The sequence below is a fragment of the Diprion similis genome, chromosome 4, assembly GCF_021155765.1.
Source record: "Diprion similis isolate iyDipSimi1 chromosome 4, iyDipSimi1.1, whole genome shotgun sequence".
Taxonomy (NCBI): Eukaryota; Metazoa; Arthropoda; class Insecta; order Hymenoptera; family Diprionidae; genus Diprion; species Diprion similis.
In genome coordinates this window covers 3,793,305-3,810,204 of record NC_060108.1, presented here as the reverse complement: position 1 = coordinate 3,810,204, position 16,900 = coordinate 3,793,305, and positions in this window count along the sequence as shown.

Sequence of the window (16,900 nt, the reverse complement as noted above, 5' to 3'; positions counted from 1 at the left end):
CTCCGCGTTTTGAGCAATATCAGAACAAAGACGACCGTTTCCGGCGTAATTTGACGCGCTGAATGCGATAAAACAAGTTTTAGGTCGCTAGCATGTATAGAAAAAAAGTTACTCACCGATATCTGAAAAACAAACAAACGGACTTCGACTTCGTGTTTTAAGCAATATCAAAACAAAGACGACCGTTTCCGGCGTAATTTGACGCGCTGAATGCGATAAAACAAGTTTTAGGTCGCTAGCATGTATAGAAAAAAAGTAACTCACCGATATCCACGAAACAAACAAACGGAATTCGACTTCGTGTTTTGAGCAATATCAGAACAAAGACGACCGTTTCCGGCGTAATTTGACGCGCTGAATGCGATAAAACAAGTTTTAGGTCGCTAGCATGTATAGAAAAAAAGTTACTCACCGATATCCACGAAACAAACAAACGGAATTCGACTCCGTGTTTTGAGCAATATCAGAACAAAGACGACCGTTTCCGGCGTAATTTGACGCGCTGAATGCGATAAAACAAGTTTTAGGCCGCTAGCATGTATAGAAAAGAAGGTACTCACCGATATCCACGAAACAAACAAACGGAATTCGACTTCGCGTTTTGAGCAATATCAGAACAAAGACGACCGTTTCCGATGTAATTTGACGCGCTGAATGCGATAAAACAAGTTTTAGGTCGCCTGCATGTATAGAAAAAAAGTTATCAACCGATATCTGAAAAACAAACAAACGGAATTCGACTCCGTGTTTTGAGCAATATCAGAACAAAGACGACCGTTTCCGGCGTAATTTGACGCGCTGAATGCGATAAAACAAGTTTTAGGCCGCTAGCATGTATAGAAAAGAAGTTACTCACCGATATCCACGAAACAAACAAACGGAATTCGACTTCGCGTTTTGAGCAATATCAGAACAAAGACGACCGTTTCCGATGTAATTTGACGCGCTGAATGCGATAAAACAAGTTTCAGGTCGCTAGCATGTATAGAAAAAAAGTTACTCACCGATATCCACGAAACATACAAACGGAATTCGACTTCGTGTTTTGAGCAATATCAGAACAAAGACGACCGTTTCCGGCGTAATTTGACGCGCTGAATGCGATAAAACAAGTTTTAGGTCGCTAGCATGTATAGAAAAAAAGTTACTCACCGATATCCACGAAACAAACAAACGGAATTCGACTTCGTGTTTTGAGCAATATCAGAACAAAGACGACCGTTTCCGGCGTAATTTGACGCGCTGAATGCGATAAAACAAGTTTTAGGTCGCCTGCATGTATAGAAAAAAAGTTACTCACCGATATCCACGAAACAAACAAACGGAATTCGACTCCGCGTTTTGAGCAATATCAGAACAAAGACGACCGTTTCCGGCGTAATTTGACGCGCTGAATGCGATAAAACAAGTTTTAGGTCGCTAGCATGTATAGAAAAAAAGTTACTCACCGATATCTGAAAATCAAACAAACGGACTTCGACTTCGTGTTTTAAGCAATATCAAAACAAAGACGACCGTTTCCGGCGTAATTTGACGCGCTGAATGCGATAAAACAAGTTTTAGGCCGCTAGCATGTATAGAAAAGAAGTTACTCACCGATATCCACGAAACAAACAAACGGAATTCGACTTCGTGTTTTGAGCAATATCAGAACAAAGACGACCGTTTCCGGCGTAATTTGACGCGCTGAATGCGATAAAACAAGTTTTAGGTCGCCAGCATGTATAGAAAAAAAGTTATCAGCCGATATCTGAAAAACAAACAAACGGACTTCGACTTCGTGTTTTGAGCAATATCAAAACAAAGACGACCCTTTCCGGCGTAATTTGACGCGCTGAATGCGATAAAACAAGTTCTCGGTCGCTAGCATGTATAGAAAAAAAGTAACTCACCGATATCCACGAAACAAACAAACGGAATTCGACTTCGTGTTTTGAGCAATATCAGAACAAAGACGACCGTTTCCGGCGTAATTTGACGCGCTGAATGCGATAAAACAAGTTTTAGGTCGCTAGCATGTATAGAAAAAAAGTTACTCACCGATATCCACGAAACAAACAAACGGAATTCGACTTCGTGTTTTGAGCAATATCAGAACAAAGACGACCGTTTCCGGCGTAATTTGACGCGCTGAATGCGATAAAACAAGTTTTAGGTCGCCTGCATGTATAGAAAAAAAGTTATCAACCGATATCTGAAAAACAAACAAACGGAATTCGACTCCGTGTTTTGAGCAATATCAGAACAAAGACGACCGTTTCCGGCGTAATTTGACGCGCTGAATGCGATAAAACAAGTTTTAGGCCGCTAGCATGTATAGAAAAGAAGTTACTCACCGATATCCACGAAACAAACAAACGGAATTTGACTTCGCGTTTTGAGCAATATCAGAACAAAGACGACCGTTTCCGATGTAATTTGACGCGCTGAATGCGATAAAACAAGTTTCAGGTCGCTAGCATGTATAGAAAAAAAGTTACTCACCGATATCCACGAAACAAACAAACGGAATTCGACTTCGTGTTTTGAGCAATATCAGAACAAAGACGACCGTTTCCGGCGTAATTTGACGCGCTGAATGCGATAAAACAAGTTTTAGGTCGCCTGCATGTATAGAAAAAAAGTTATCAACCGATATCTGAAAAACAAACAAACGGAATTCGACTCCGTGTTTTGAGCAATATCAGAACAAAGACGACCGTTTCCGGCGTAATTTGACGCGCTGAATGCGATAAAACAAGTTTTAGGCCGCTAGCATGTATAGAAAAAAAGTTACTCACCGATATCCACGAAACAAACAAACGGAATTCGACTTTGTGTTTTGAGCAATATCAGAACAAAGACGACCGTTTCCGGCGTAATTTGACGCGCTGAATGCGATAAAACAAGTTTTAGGTCGCCTGCATGTATAGAAAAAAAGTTATCAACCGATATCTGAAAAACAAACAAACGGAATTCGACTCCGTGTTTTGAGCAATATCAGAACAAAGACGACCGTTTCCGGCGTAATTTGACGCGCTGAATGCGATAAAACAAGTTTTAGGCCGCTAGCATGTATAGAAAAGAAGTTACTCACCGATATCCACGAAACAAACAAACGGAATTCGACTTCGCGTTTTGAGCAATATCAGAACAAAGACGACCGTTTCCGGCGTGATTTGACGCGCTGAATGCGATAAAACAAGTTTCAGGTCGCTAGCATGTATAGAAAAAAAGTTACTCACCGATATCCACGAAACAAACAAACGGAATTCGACTCCGTGTTTTGAGCAATATCAGAACAAAGACGACCGTTTCCGGCGTAATTTGACGCGCTGAATGCGATAAAACAAGTTTTAGGTCGCCTGCATGTATAGAAAAAAAGTTATCAACCGATATCTGAAAAACAAACAAACGGAATTCGACTCCGTGTTTTGAGCAATATCAGAACAAAGACGACCGTTTCCGGCGTAATTTGACGCGCTGAATGCGATAAAACAAGTTTTAGGCCGCAAGCATGTATAGAAAAGAAGTTACTCACCGATATCCACGAAACAAACAAACGGAATTCGACTTCGCGTTTTGAGCAATATCAGAACAAAGACGACCGTTTCCGGCGTAATTTGACGCGCTGAATGCGATAAAACAAGTTTCAGGTCGCTAGCATGTATAGAAAAAAAGTTACTCACCGATATCCACGAAACAAACAAACGGAATTCGACTCCGTGTTTTGAGCAATATCAGAACAAAGACGACCGTTTCCGGCGTAATTTGACGCGCTGAATGCGATAAAACAAGTTTTAGGCCGCTAGCATGTATAGAAAAGAAGTTACTCACCGATATCCACGAAACAAACAAACGGACTTCGACTTCGTGTTTTAAGCAATATCAAAACAAAGACGACCGTTTCTGGCGTAATTTGACGCGCTGAATGCGATAAAACAAGTTTTAGGTCGCTAGCATGTATAGAAAAAAAGTTACTCACCGATATCCACGAAACAAACAAACGGAATTCGACTTCGTGTTTTGAGCAATATCAGAACAAAGACGACCGTTTCCGGCGTAATTTGACGCGCTGAATGCGATAAAACAAGTTTTAGGTCGCCAGCATGTATAGTAAAAAAGTTATCAACCGATATCTGAAAAACAAACAAACGGACTTCGACTTCGTGTTTTAAGCAATATCAAAACAAAGACGACCGTTTCCGGCGTAATTTGACGCGCTGAATGCGATAAAACAAGTTTTAGGTCGCTAGCATGTATAGAAAAAAAGTTACTCACCGATATCCACGAAACAAACAAACGGATTTCATCTCCGCGTTTTGAGCAATATCAGAACAAAGACGACCGTTTCCGGCGTAATTTGACGCGCTGAATGCGATAAAACAAGTTTTAGGTCGCTAGCATGTATAGAAAAAAAGTTACTCACCGATATCTGAAAAACAAACAAACGGACTTCGACTTCGTGTTTTAAGCAATATCAAAACAAAGACGACCGTTTCCGGCGTAATTTGACGCGCTGAATGCGATAAAACAAGTTTTAGGTCGCTAGCATGTATAGAAAAAAAGTAACTCACCGATATCCACGAAACAAACAAACGGAATTCGACTTCGTGTTTTGAGCAATATCAGAACAAAGACGACCGTTTCCGGCGTAATTTGACGCGCTGAATGCGATAAAACAAGTTTTAGGTCGCTAGCATGTATAGAAAAAAAGTTACTCACCGATATCCACGAAACAAACAAACGGAATTCGACTTCGTGTTTTGAGCAATATCAGAACAAAGACGACCGTTTCCGGCGTAATTTGACGCGCTGAATGCGATAAAACAAGTTTTAGGTCGCCTGCATGTATAGAAAAAAAGTTATCAACCGATATCTGAAAAACAAACAAACGGAATTCGACTCCGTGTTTTGAGCAATATCAGAACAAAGACGACCGTTTCCGGCGTAATTTGACGCGCTGAATGCGATAAAACAAGTTTTAGGCCGCTAGCATGTATAGAAAAGAAGTTACTCACCGATATCCACGAAACAAACAAACGGAATTCGACTTCGCGTTTTGAGCAATATCAGAACAAAGACGACCGTTTCCGATGTAATTTGACGCGCTGAATGCGATAAAACAAGTTTCAGGTCGCTAGCATGTATAGAAAAAAAGTTACTCACCGATATCCACGAAACATACAAACGGAATTCGACTTCGTGTTTTGAGCAATATCAGAACAAAGACGACCGTTTCCGGCGTAATTTGACGCGCTGAATGCGATAAAACAAGTTTTAGGTCGCTAGCATGTATAGAAAAAAAGTTACTCACCGATATCCACGAAACAAACAAACGGAATTCGACTTCGTGTTTTGAGCAATATCAGAACAAAGACGACCGTTTCCGGCGTAATTTGACGCGCTGAATGCGATAAAACAAGTTTTAGGTCGCCTGCATGTATAGAAAAAAAGTTATCAACCGATATCTGAAAAACAAACAAACGGAATTCGACTCCGTAATTTGAGCAATATCAGAACAAAGACGACCGTTTCCGGCGTAATTTGACGCGCTGAATGAGATAAAACAAGTTTTAGGCCGCTAGCATGTATAGAAAAGAAGTTACTCACCGATATCCACGAAACAAACAAACGGAATTCGACTTCGCGTTTTGAGCAATATCAGAACAAAGACGACCGTTTCCGGCGTAATTTGACGCGCTGAATGCGATAAAACAAGTTTCAGGTCGCTAGCATGTATAGAAAAAAAGTTACTCACCGATATCCACGAAACAAACAAACGGAATTCGACTTCGTGTTTTGAGCAATATCAGAACAAAGACGACCGTTTCCGGCGTAATTTGACGCGCTGAATGCGATAAAACAAGTTTTAGGTCGCTAGCATGTATAGAAAAAAAGTTACTCACCGATATCCACGAAACAAACAAACGGAATTCGACTTCGTGTTTTGAGCAATATCAGAACAAAGACCACCGTTTCCGGCGTAATTTGACGCGCTGAATGCGATAAAACAAGTTTTAGGTCGCCTGCATGTATAGAAAAAAAGTTATCAACCGATATCTGAAAAACAAACAAACGGAATTCGACTCCGTGTTTTGAGCAATATCAGAACAAAGACGACCGTTTCCGGCGTAATTTGACGCGCTGAATGCGATAAAACAAGTTTTAGGCCGCTAGCATGTATAGAAAAGAAGTTACTCACCGATATCCACGAAACAAACAAACGGAATTCGACTTCGCGTTTTGAGCAATATCAGAACAAAGACGACCGTTTCCGGCGTAATTTGACGCGCTGAATGCGATAAAACAAGTTTCAGGTCGCTAGCATGTATAGAAAAAAAGTTACTCACCGATATCCACGAAACAAACAAACGGAATTCGACTCCGTGTTTTGAGCAATATCAGAACAAAGACGACCGTTTCCGGCGTAATTTGACGCGCTGAATGCGATAAAACAAGTTTTAGGCCGCTAGCATGTATAGAAAAGAAGTTACTCACCGATATCCACGAAACAAACAAACGGACTTCGACTTCGTGTTTTAAGCAATATCAAAACAAAGACGACCGTTTCCGGCGTAATTTGACGCGCTGAATGCGATAAAACAAGTTTCAGGTCGCTAGCATGTATAGAAAAAAAGTTACTCACCGATATCCACGAAACAAACAAACGGAATTCGACTTCGTGTTTTGAGCAATATCAGAACAAAGACGACCGTTTCCGGCGTAATTTGACGCGCTGAATGCGATAAAACAAGTTTTAGGTCGCCAGCATGTATAGTAAAAAAGTTATCAACCGATATCTAAAAAACAAACAAACGGACTTCGACTTCGTGTTTTGAGCAATATCAAAACAAAGACGACCGTTTCCGGCGTAATTTGACGCGCTGAATGCGATAAAACAAGTTTTAGGTCGCTAGCATGTATAAAAAAAAAGTTACTCACCGATATCCACGAAACAAACAAACGGATTTCATCTCCGCGTTTTGAGCAATATCAGAACAAAGACGACCGTTTCCGGCGTAATTTGACGCGCTGAATGCGATAAAACAAGTTTCAGGTCGCTAGCATGTATAGAAAAAAAGTTACTCACCGATATCCACGAAACAAACAAACGGACTTCGACTTCGTGTTTTAGGCAATATCAAAACAAAGACGACCGTTTCCGGCGTAATTTGACGCGCTGAATGCGATAAAACAAGTTTTAGGTCGCTAGCATGTATAGAAAAAAAGTTACTCACCGATATCCACGAAACAAACAAACGGAATTCGACTCCGCGTTTTGAACAATATCAGAACAAAGACGACCGTTTCCGGCGTAATTTGACGCGCTGAATGCGATAAAACAAGTTTTAGGTCGCCAGCATGTATAGAAAAAAAGTTATCAGCCGATATCTGAAAAACAAACAAACGGACTTCGACTTCGTGTTTTGAGCAATATCAAAACAAAGACGACCGTTTCCGGCGTAATTTGACGCGCTGAATGCGATAAAACAAGTTTTAGGTCGCTAGCATGTATAGAAAAGAAGTTACTCACCGATATCCACGAAACAAACAAACGGAATTCGACTCCGTGTTTTGAGCAATATCAGAACAAAGACGACCGTTTTCGGCGTAATTTGACGCGCTGAATGCGATAAAACAAGTTTTAGGCCGCTAGCATGTATAGAAAAAAAGTTACCAACCGATATCTGAAAAACAAACAAACGGACTCCGACTTCGTCTATCGAGCAATATCAAAACAAAGACGGCCGTTTCCGGCGTAATTTGACGCGCTGAATGCGATAAAACAAGTTTTAGGTCGCCAGCATGTATAGAAAAAAAGTTACTCACCGATATCTGAAAAACAAACAAACGGACTTCGACTTCGTGTTTTAGGCAATATCAAAACAAAGACGACCGTTTCCGGCGTAATTTGACGCGCTGAATGCGATAAAACAAGTTTTAGGTCGCTAGCATGTATAGAAAAAAAGTTACTCACCGATATCCACGAAACAAAAAAACGGAATTCGACTCCGCGTTTTGAACAATATCAGAACAAAGACGACCGTTTCCGGCGTAATTTGACGCGCTGAATGCGATAAAACAAGTTTTAGGTCGCCAGCATGTATAGAAAAAAAGTTATCAGCCGATATCTGAAAAACAAACAAACGGACTTCGACTTCGTGTTTTGAGCAATATCAAAACAAAGACGACCGTTTCCGGCGTAATTTGACGCGCTGAATGCGATGGAACAAGTTTTAGGTCGCTAGCATGTATAGAAAAAAAGTTACTCACCGATATCCACGAAACAAACAAACGGAATTCGACTCCGTGTTTTGAGCAATATCAGAACAAAGACGACCGTTTTCGGCGTAATTTGACGCGCTGAATGCGATAAAACAAGTTTCAGGTCGCTAGCATGTATAGAAAAAAAGTTACTCACCGATATCCACGAAACAAACAAACGGAATTCGACTACGTGTTTTGAGCAATATCAGAACAAAGACGACCGTTTCCGGCGTTATTTGACGCGCTGAATGCGATAAAACAAGTTTTAGGTCGCTAGCATGTATAGAAAAAAAGTTACTCACCGATATCCACGAAACAAACAAACGGAATTCGACTCCGCGTTTTGAGCAATATCAGAACAAAGACGACCGCTTCCGGCGTAATTTGACGCGCTGAATGCGATAAAACAAGTTTTAGGTCGCTAGCATGTATAGAAAAAAAGCTACTCACCGATATCCACGAAACAAACAAACGGAATTCGACTTTGCGTTTTGAGCAATATCAGAACAAAGACGACCGTTTCCGGCGTAATTTGACGCGCTGAATGCGATCAAACAAGTTTCAGGTCGCTAGCATGTATAGAAAAAAAGTTACTCACCGATATCCACGAAACGAACGAACGGAATTCGACTTCGTGTTTTAAGCAATATCAAAACAAAGACGACCGTTTCCGGCGTAATTTGACGCGCTGAATGCGATAAAACAAGTTTTAGGTCGCAAGCATGTATAGAAAAAAAGTTACTCACCGATATCCACGAAACAAACAAACGGAATTCAACTTCGTGTTTTGAGCAATATCAGAACAAAGACGACCGTTTCCGGCGTAATTTGACGCGCTGAATGCGATAAAACAAGTTTTAGGTCGCCAGCATGTATAGAAAAAAAGTTATCAGCCGATATCCACGAAACAAACAAACGGACTTCGACTTCGTGTTTTAAGCAATATCAAAACAAAGACGACCGTTTCTGGCGTAATTTGACGCGCTGAATGCGATGAAACAAGTTTTAGGTCGCTAGCATGTATAGAAAAAAAGTTACTCACCGATATCCACGAAACAAACAAACGGAATTCGACTTCGTGTTTTGAGCAATATCAGAACAGAGACGACCGTTTCCGGCGTAATTTGACGCGCTGAATGCGATAAAACAAGTTTTAGGTCGCCAGCATGTATAGTAAAAAAGTTATCAACCGATATCTGAAAAACAAACAAACGGACTTCGACTTCGTGTTTTAAGCAATATCAAAACAAAGACGACCGTTTCCGGCGTAATTTGACGCGCTGAATGCGATAAAACAAGTTTTAGGTCGCTAGCATGTATAGAAAAAAAGTTACTCACCGATATCCACGAAACAAACAAACGGATTTCATCTCCGCGTTTTGAGCAATATCAGAACAAAGACGACCGTTTCCGGCGTAATTTGACGCGCTGAATGCGATAAAACAAGTTTTAGGTCGCTAGCATGTATAGAAAAAAAGTTACTCACCGATATCTGAAAAACAAACAAACGGACTTCGACTTCGTGTTTTAAGCAATATCAAAACAAAGACGACCGTTTCCGGCGTAATTTGACGCGCTGAATGCGATAAAACAAGTTTTAGGTCGCTAGCATGTATAGAAAAAAAGTAACTCACCGATATCCACGAAACAAACAAACGGAATTCGACTTCGTGTTTTGAGCAATATCAGAACAAAGACGACCGTTTCCGGCGTAATTTGACGCGCTGAATGCGATAAAACAAGTTTTAGGTCGCTAGCATGTATAGAAAAAAAGTTACTCACCGATATCCACGAAACAAACAAACGGAATTCGACTTCGTGTTTTGAGCAATATCAGAACAAAGACGACCGTTTCCGGCGTAATTTGACGCGCTGAATGCGATAAAACAAGTTTTAGGTCGCCTGCATGTATAGAAAAAAAGTTATCAACCGATATCTGAAAAACAAACAAACGGAATTCGACTCCGTGTTTTGAGCAATATCAGAACAAAGACGACCGTTTCCGGCGTAATTTGACGCGCTGAATGCGATAAAACAAGTTTTAGGCCGCTAGCATGTATAGAAAAGAAGTTACTCACCGATATCCACGAAACAAACAAACGGAATTCGACTTCGCGTTTTGAGCAATATCAGAACAAAGACGACCGTTTCCGATGTAATTTGACGCGCTGAATGCGATAAAACAAGTTTTAGGTCGCTAGCATGTATAGAAAAAAAGTTACTCACCGATATCCACGAAACAAACAAACGGAATTCGACTTCGTGTTTTGAGCAATATCAGAACAAAGACGACCGTTTCCGGCGTAATTTGACGCGCTGAATGCGATAAAACAAGTTTTAGGTCGCCTGCATGTATAGAAAAAAAGTTATCAACCGATATCTGAAAAACAAACAAACGGAATTCGACTCCGTGTTTTGAGCAATATCAGAACAAAGACGACCGTTTCCGGCGTAATTTGACGCGCTGAATGCGATAAAACAAGTTTTAGGCCGCTAGCATGTATAGAAAAGAAGTTACTCACCGATATCCACGAAACAAACAAACGGAATTCGACTTCGCGTTTTGAGCAATATCAGAACAAAGACGACCGTTTCCGATGTAATTTGACGCGCTGAATGCGATAAAACAAGTTTCAGGTCGCTAGCATGTATAAAAAAAAAGTTACTCACCGATATCCACGAAACATACAAACGGAATTCGACTCCGTGTTTTGAGCAATATCAGAACAAAGACGACCGTTTCCGGCGTAATTTGACGCGCTGAATGAGATAAAACAAGTTTTAGGCCGCTAGCATGTATAGAAAAGAAGTTACTCACCGATATCCACGAAACAAACAAACGGAATTCGACTTCGCGTTTTGAGCAATATCAGAACAAAGACGACCGTTTCCGGCGTAATTTGACGCGCTGAATGCGATAAAACAAGTTTCAGGTCGCTAGCATGTATAGAAAAAAAGTTACTCACCGATATCCACGAAACAAACAAACGGAATTCGACTTCGTGTTTTGAGCAATATCAGAACAAAGACGACCGTTTCCGGCGTAATTTGACGCGCTGAATGCGATAAAACAAGTTTTAGGTCGCTAGCATGTATAGAAAAAAAGTTACTCACCGATATCCACGAAACAAACAAACGGAATTCGACTTCGTGTTTTGAGCAATATCAGAACAAAGACCACCGTTTCCGGCGTAATTTGACGCGCTGAATGCGATAAAACAAGTTTTAGGTCGCTAGCATGTATAGAAAAAAAGTTACTCACCGATATCTGAAAAACAAACAAACGGACTTCGACTTCGTGTTTTAAGCAATATCAAAACAAAGACGACCGTTTCCGGCGTAATTTGACGCGCTGAATGCGATAAAACAAGTTTTAGGTCGCTAGCATGTATAGAAAAAAAGTAACTCACCGATATCCACGAAACAAACAAACGGAATTCGACTTCGTGTTTTGAGCAATATCAGAACAAAGACGACCGTTTCCGGCGTAATTTGACGCGCTGAATGCGATAAAACAAGTTTTAGGTCGCTAGCATGTATAGAAAAAAAGTTACTCACCGATATCCACGAAACAAACAAACGGAATTCGACTTCGTGTTTTGAGCAATATCAGAACAAAGACGACCGTTTCCGGCGTAATTTGACGCGCTGAATGCGATAAAACAAGTTTTAGGTCGCTAGCATGTATAGAAAAAAAGTTACTCACCGATATCCACGAAACAAACAAACGGATTTCATCTCCGCGTTTTGAGCAATATCAGAACAAAGACGACCGTTTCCGGCGTAATTTGACGCGCTGAATGCGATAAAACAAGTTTTAGGTCGCTAGCATGTATAGAAAAAAAGTTACTCACCGATATCTGAAAAACAAACAAACGGACTTCGACTTCGTGTTTTAAGCAATATCAAAACAAAGACGACCGTTTCCGGCGTAATTTGACGCGCTGAATGCGATAAAACAAGTTTTAGGTCGCTAGCATGTATAGAAAAAAAGTAACTCACCGATATCCACGAAACAAACAAACGGAATTCGACTTCGTGTTTTGAGCAATATCAGAACAAAGACGACCGTTTCCGGCGTAATTTGACGCGCTGAATGCGATAAAACAAGTTTTAGGTCGCTAGCATGTATAGAAAAAAAGTTACTCACCGATATCCACGAAACAAACAAACGGAATTCGACTTCGTGTTTTGAGCAATATCAGAACAAAGACGACCGTTTCCGGCGTAATTTGACGCGCTGAATGCGATAAAACAAGTTTTAGGTCGCCTGCATGTATAGAAAAAAAGTTATCAACCGATATCTGAAAAACAAACAAACGGAATTCGACTCCGTGTTTTGAGCAATATCAGAACAAAGACGACCGTTTCCGGCGTAATTTGACGCGCTGAATGCGATAAAACAAGTTTTAGGCCGCTAGCATGTATAGAAAAGAAGTTACTCACCGATATCCACGAAACAAACAAACGGAATTCGACTTCGCGTTTTGAGCAATATCAGAACAAAGACGACCGTTTCCGATGTAATTTGACGCGCTGAATGCGATAAAACAAGTTTCAGGTCGCTAGCATGTATAAAAAAAAAGTTACTCACCGATATCCACGAAACATACAAACGGAATTCGACTCCGTGTTTTGAGCAATATCAGAACAAAGACGACCGTTTCCGGCGTAATTTGACGCGCTGAATGAGATAAAACAAGTTTTAGGCCGCTAGCATGTATAGAAAAGAAGTTACTCACCGATATCCACGAAACAAACAAACGGAATTCGACTTCGCGTTTTGAGCAATATCAGAACAAAGACGACCGTTTCCGGCGTAATTTGACGCGCTGAATGCGATAAAACAAGTTTCAGGTCGCTAGCATGTATAGAAAAAAAGTTACTCACCGATATCCACGAAACAAACAAACGGAATTCGACTTCGTGTTTTGAGCAATATCAGAACAAAGACGACCGTTTCCGGCGTAATTTGACGCGCTGAATGCGATAAAACAAGTTTTAGGTCGCTAGCATGTATAGAAAAAAAGTTACTCACCGATATCCACGAAACAAACAAACGGAATTCGACTTCGTGTTTTGAGCAATATCAGAACAAAGACCACCGTTTCCGGCGTAATTTGACGCGCTGAATGCGATAAAACAAGTTTTAGGTCGCCTGCATGTATAGAAAAAAAGTTATCAACCGATATCTGAAAAACAAACAAACGGAATTCGACTCCGTGTTTTGAGCAATATCAGAACAAAGACGACCGTTTCCGGCGTAATTTGACGCGCTGAATGCGATAAAACAAGTTTTAGGCCGCTAGCATGTATAGAAAAGAAGTTACTCACCGATATCCACGAAACAAACAAACGAAATTCGACTTCGCGTTTTGAGCAATATCAGAACAAAGACGACCGTTTCCGGCGTAATTTGACGCGCTGAATGCGATAAAACAAGTTTCAGGTCGCTAGCATGTATAGAAAAAAAGTTACTCACCGATATCCACGAAACAAACAAACGGAATTCGACTCCGTGTTTTGAGCAATATCAGAACAAAGACGACCGTTTCCGGCGTAATTTGACGCGCTGAATGCGATAAAACAAGTTTTAGGCCGCTAGCATGTATAGAAAAGAAGTTACTCACCGATATCCACGAAACAAACAAACGGACTTCGACTTCGTGTTTTAAGCAATATCAAAACAAAGACGACCGTTTCCGGCGTAATTTGACGCGCTGAATGCGATAAAACAAGTTTTAGGTCGCTAGCATGTATAGAAAAAAAGTTACCAACCGATATCCACGAAACAAACGAACGGAATTCGACTTCGTGTTTTGAGCAATATCAAAACAAAGACGACCGTTTCCGGCGTAATTTGACGCGCTGAATGCGATAAAACAAGTTTTAGGTCGCTAGCATGTATAGAAAAAAAGTTACTCACCGATATCCACAAAACAAACAAACGGAATCCGACTTCGTGTTTCGAGCAATATCAAAACAAAGACGGCCGTTTCCGGCGTAATTTGACGCGCTGAATGCGATAATACAAGTTTTAGGTCGCTAGCATGTATAGAAAAAAAGTTACTCACCGATATCCACGAAACAAACAAACGGAATTCGACTCCGTGTTTTGAGCAATATCAGAACAAAGACGACCGTTTCCGGCGTAATTTGACGCGCTGAATGCGATAAAACAAGTTTTAGGTCGCTAGCATGTATAGAAAAAAAGTTACTCACCGATATCCACGAAACAAACAAACGGAATTCGACTTCGTGTTTTGAGCAATATCAGAACAAAGACGACCGTTTCCGGCGTAATTTGACGCGCTGAATGCGATAAAACAAGTTTTAGGTCGCCTGCATGTATAGAAAAAAAGTTATCAACCGATATCTGAAAAACAAACAAACGGAATTCGACTCCGTGTTTTGAGCAATATCAGAACAAAGACGACCGTTTCCGGCGTAATTTGACGCGCTGAATGCGATAAAACAAGTTTTATGCCGCTAGCATGTATAGAAAAGAAGTTACTCACCGATATCCACGAAACAAACAAACGGAATTCGACTTCGCGTTTTGAGCAATATCAGAACAAAGACGACCGTTTCCGATGTAATTTGACGCGCTGAATGCGATAAAACAAGTTTCAGGTCGCTAGCATGTATAGAAAAAAAGTTACTCACCGATATCCACGAAACATACAAACGGAATTCGACTCCGTGTTTTGAGCAATATCAGAACAAAGACGACCGTTTCCGGCGTAATTTGACGCGCTGAATGCGATAAAACAAGTTTTAGGTCGCTAGCATGTATAGAAAAAAAGTTACTCACCGATATCCACGAAACAAACAAACGGAATTCGACTTCGTGTTTTGAGCAATATCAGAACAAAGACCACCGTTTCCGGCGTAATTTGACGCGCTGAATGCGATAAAACAAGTTTTAGGTCGCCTGCATGTATAGAAAAAAAGTTATCAACCGATATCTGAAAAACAAACAAACGGAATTCGACTCCGTGTTTTGAGCAATATCAGAACAAAGACGACCGTTTCCGGCGTAATTTGACGCGCTGAATGCGATAAAACAAGTTTTAGGCCGCTAGCATGTATAGAAAAGAAGTTACTCACCGATATCCACGAAACAAACAAACGAAATTCGACTTCGCGTTTTGAGCAATATCAGAACAAAGACGACCGTTTCCGGCGTAATTTGACGCGCTGAATGCGATAAAACAAGTTTCAGGTCGCTAGCATGTATAGAAAAAAAGTTACTCACCGATATCCACGAAACAAACAAACGGAATTCGACTCCGTGTTTTGAGCAATATCAGAACAAAGACGACCGTTTCCGGCGTAATTTGACGCGCTGAATGCGATAAAACAAGTTTTAGGCCGCTAGCATGTATAGAAAAGAAGTTACTCACCGATATCCACGAAACAAACAAACGGACTTCGACTTCGTGTTTTAAGCAATATCAAAACAAAGACGACCGTTTCCGGCGTAATTTGACGCGCTGAATGCGATAAAACAAGTTTTAGGTCGCTAGCATGTATAGAAAAAAAGTTACCAACCGATATCCACGAAACAAACGAACGGAATTCGACTTCGTGTTTTGAGCAATATCAAAACAAAGACGACCGTTTCCGGCGTAATTTGACGCGCTGAATGCGATAAAACAAGTTTTAGGTCGCTAGCATGTATAGAAAAAAAGTTACTCACCGATATCCACAAAACAAACAAACGGAATCCGACTTCGTGTTTCGAGCAATATCAAAACAAAGACGGCCGTTTCCGGCGTAATTTGACGCGCTGAATGCGATAATACAAGTTTTAGGTCGCTAGCATGTATAGAAAAAAAGTTACTCACCGATATCCACGAAACAAACAAACGGAATTCGACTCCGTGTTTTGAGCAATATCAGAACAAAGACGACCGTTTCCGGCGTAATTTGACGCGCTGAATGCGATAAAACAAGTTTTAGGTCGCTAGCATGTATAGAAAAAAAGTTACTCACCGATATCCACGAAACAAACAAACGGAATTCGACTTCGTGTTTTGAGCAATATCAGAACAAAGACGACCGTTTCCGGCGTAATTTGACGCGCTGAATGCGATAAAACAAGTTTTAGGTCGCCTGCATGTATAGAAAAAAAGTTATCAACCGATATCTGAAAAACAAACAAACGGAATTCGACTCCGTAATTTGAGCAATATCAGAACAAAGACGACCGTTTCCGGCGTAATTTGACGCGCTGAATGAGATAAAACAAGTTTTAGGCCGCTAGCATGTATAGAAAAGAAGTTACTCACCGATATCCACGAAACAAACAAACGGAATTCGACTTCGCGTTTTGAGCAATATCAGAACAAAGACGACCGTTTCCGGCGTAATTTGACGCGCTGAATGCGATAAAACAAGTTTCAGGTCGCTAGCATGTATAGAAAAAAAGTTACTCACCGATATCCACGAAACAAACAAACGGAATTCGACTTCGTGTTTTGAGCAATATCAGAACAAAGACGACCGTTTCCGGCGTAATTTGACGCGCTGAATGCGATAAAACAAGTTTTAGGTCGCTAGCATGTATAGAAAAAAAGTTACTCACCGATATCCACGAAACAAACAAACGGAATTCGACTTCGTGTTTTGAGCAATATCAGAACAA